The sequence below is a fragment of the Mesoplodon densirostris genome, chromosome 5 (assembly GCF_025265405.1).
Source record: "Mesoplodon densirostris isolate mMesDen1 chromosome 5, mMesDen1 primary haplotype, whole genome shotgun sequence".
NCBI classification, from domain to species: domain Eukaryota; kingdom Metazoa; phylum Chordata; class Mammalia; order Artiodactyla; family Ziphiidae; genus Mesoplodon; species Mesoplodon densirostris.
Genome location: NC_082665.1, coordinates 28,020,787 through 28,024,508, shown reverse-complemented (window position 1 = coordinate 28,024,508; position 3,722 = coordinate 28,020,787). Strand labels below are relative to the sequence as shown.

The 3,722-nt window shown below is 41.8% G+C and overlaps 1 pseudogene; it reads left to right on the top strand.

Moving 5' to 3' along the window:
• Positions 1–2,239: 2,239 nt before the first annotated feature.
• Positions 2,240–3,093, top strand: LOC132490424 (protein SET-like; annotated as a pseudogene).
• The last annotated feature ends 629 nt before the right edge of the window (positions 3,094–3,722 follow it).

Below are 3,722 nucleotides of genomic sequence, written 5' to 3'. Positions count from 1 at the left end.
TGCCTTTAAAGTTGAAATTTCTCAGGCAGATTGGAAGTTCTTTAAAAAAATGATTTTCACTGTTTTTCAAAAAATAAATTGCTGTTTTCTTCATCCCTCATACCTAAACATGTTGGGTTTCAAATTATCTTTGTTTATCTGCTATGCCTCCAGTTTTAAAGGAAAATTGGTCATGTTTGCTTGTTGTGTTTTTAAGTACAAAACTATGTGATTAGATCCATTTTAGGCTTTGGGAGACGAAAACATTTTTGAAATAGCTGCTATTTAGGTTGCAGGAGGCATAACTTAAAACAGGCAAACCCACAATGAGGTGAATTGAGGACTGAGTTTTTCCACTTGCTGTTGTTGGGACCAAGTCAGCATCTGTCCAGTTTGAATGAGCCCCATGGATGTATTTGCTCTGGCATTGCTAGCCAAACTAAGTCTACCACTTTGGCCAAGAAGTTCACTACATTTATTCTTACTCACTACATTTATTCTTACTGGTTGACAGTTTTATTTGTGATCCCTATTTAAAATGGAGAAATTGAGCCCAGCCCTTAAGACTTTGGCTTTGGCAAAACTGCTTTGGGCAAGATACAGAAGGCTAAAGAAGGAGAGACTGAAACTTTTCCTTCATAAACCTTTCCTCTGTAAAGTTGGCATGCTGTAACCTACTAAATGGTGGGTGGGTTCAAGCACCGTGTTCAGTGCCAGCATGAGCTAGAATTTCTTAACCAGGGAGCACACTGGCTCCTTGTCACTCATGGTGTCAGTACTTTTCAGTCACACGTCCCAGAAGAACCTTCTTAAACTTTTGAAGTTTTATAAATACCAATTCGTGGCTTTGGTTTATGTGTTGGGAGCCATATGTGGCTTCATAGGTGCTTGTAGCTGTTTGCAAACTTTTTGTCTTATGGGACAACTTTGAAAACTGAGTCAGTGGGGCCTCCCTGGTGGCGCAGTGGTTAAGAGTCCGCCTGCCGATGCAGGGGATACGGGTTCGTGCCCCGGTCTGGGAGGATCCCATATGCCGCGGAGCGGCTGGGCCCGTGAGCCATGGCCGCTGGGCCTGCGCATCCGGAGCCTGTGCTCTGCAACGGGAGAGGCCACAACAGTGAGAGGCCCGCATACCGCAAAAAGAAAAAAAAAAAAAAAAAAAAAAAAAACTGAGTCAGTGATGATAAAATGTTAAAGAATAACCTCAAAGGGAGCAGCTTGTATTTGTAATGAGAGAGAAAATGTTTTCTCTAATCTTTACAATTTTCATCCTTACATTTCTGGTATATGAATACTGAGGTTAAAATAGTTTAAAAAAAAGACAAGGGGAAAAATGTCAATCATGGATTGAAAGGTTTATCGAAAAGGAGACTGACAGCCAATAAGAATGGCAGTAGAGAAGTAATAAATATTGCATTTAATTAAGCAATAATTTTTATGTCTTTATTGAAAGATAAAAGGACAGTTGGGAAAAGGAGGTTGTGAGTGAGACTCATAAACTGTCCTGTTCTCTTTCAAGAATTTGAAAGATATTCATTCCTGGTAGCATCCTATATATGTAAGGTGAACCTTTATTTCACCAAAACCTGTCTTACAATGCTTCCCTTACTTCTAGATCAGTCCTAGAAGAATGTTGGGCACACTAGACACTTGACTATTGTGAAGTTCTAGTCCCTGATCACTTCCTGATCTTAGCAAGGTGACCTGTGGACCTGTCAGTTCTTCACTTTTCGTGGACATCAACCAGGCTCTCCCGAAGTGCACCCTATGTATAACTATTGAAAATATGTGCTCTTGGTTTTCAGCCTTCCCCTTCCCCTCTGGTACCTCCTATTGGCAGAGTCTGTACAGGCGCCAGGTGGCAAAACAGAGATGCAGTGAGAGTCTCCGCTCCAGCATCACAGAGTTTAGAAGGGTGGGAAAGGAGTCGGAGACAGCTCAAAACCTGGCAGATGACCTCGATTTTTAAAAGCATTGGGTCTGATGGAACTGCGCAAGGGCAAGGAAGTCAGAGGCTGATCAGCTTTTCTCTATCAGGATTTAAAATGAGAAATAACCAGAAAGATCGATCATAGAATTGCCTTCTCAGGAAAATTTCAAGACTACAGTAGAGATATCGAAGCAAGACTGGTGATGCAAATGCTTTACTTCTCAAATCTGTTTGTGATATTTAAACCTCTGTCACCTGGGGCAGCCTTAGTTCTCAGAGCTCCTGGTACAAGCCTCTTCCCTTGGGTGGATTCTTGGCTTTTCTCCCAGCATGGCCCCCAAAACCAGTCTTCCACCCCAAGCAAAGAAACTGAAGAAACCGAGACTGACTCCTGCCTCCAGGCCAGAGGAAGCATCTGCTTCTCTGAAGTTGCCGAAGGAAGAAAAAGAACAGCAAGAAGCAACTGAACATATTGATGAAGTACAAAATGAAACAGACAGACTTAACAAACAAGCCAGTGAGGAGATTTTGAAAGTAGAACAGAAATATAACAAACTCCGCCAACCATTTTTTCAGAAGAGGTCAGAATTGATCGCCCAAAGCCCAGATTTTTGGGTAACAACATTTGTTAACCATCCACAAGTGTCTGCACTGCTTGGGGAGGAGGATGAAGAGGCGCTGCCTTATTTGACAAGAGTCGAAGTGACAGAATTTGAAGATATTAAATCAGGTTACAGAATAGATTTTTATTTTGATGAAAACCCTTACTTCGAAGATAAAGTTCTCTCCAAAGAATTTCATCTGAATGAGAGTGGTGATCCATCTTCTAAGTCCACTGAAATCAAATGGAAATCCAGAAAGGATCTGACAAAACACAGAATAAAGCCAGCAAGAAGAGACAGCATGAGGAACCAGAAAGCTTCTTCGCCTTGCTTACTGGTCATTCTGATGCAGGTGCAGATGAGCTAGGAGAGGTCATCAAAGATGCTATGTGGCCAAATCCATTACAGTACTACTTGGTTCCAGACATGGATGATGAGGAAGGGAAAGAAGAAGATGATGATGAAGAGGAAGAGGGATTGGAAGATATTGATCAAGAAGGGGATGTGGATGAAGATGAAGATGATGATGAGGGAGAGGAAGATGAAGGAGAAGATGACTCATGGAACACTGATGGATTCTGACCTACCTTTTTAAATTTTCTCCAGTCCCCGGGAGCAAGTGACAGTCTTTTTTTTTTTTTTTCCTCCTCCTCTTGTGCTCAGTCGCCCTGTTTTTGAGGTCTCTTTTCTCCTTTATACCATGGCTCACAACTTATTTTGGGGGGGGATACCTTGAACAGAATTCAGTGGGAAAAGAATCTCTACCCTTTTCTGTTCCAAATGCATTTTTACCCCTTCCTGTCTCAACAAAAACTTTGTGGAATCAACAGCACCATGCTCTGTGGGAAAAAAGAGGACCCTTCTGCTCCCTTAGGTCTGCTGGAAGCTGGAGGGTGCTAGGCCCCTGTGTAGTAGTGCATAGAATTCTAGCTTTTTCCTCCTTTCTCTGTATTTTGGGCTCAGAGATTACACTGTGTCTCTATGTGAATATGGACAGTTAGCATTTACCAGCATGTATCCATCTACTTTCTCTTGTTTAAAAAAAGAAAGAAAAAACTTTAAAAAATGGGGTTACAGAAGGTCAGCAAAGGTTGGGTCTGAGACGTTTGGGTGGGTTAAGTGGGCATATTGACAACATGGCTTCTCCTTTGGCATATTTAATTGTGATGTTTAATGGACATCCTTGCAGTTTCAGATGACACTTTTAAAAT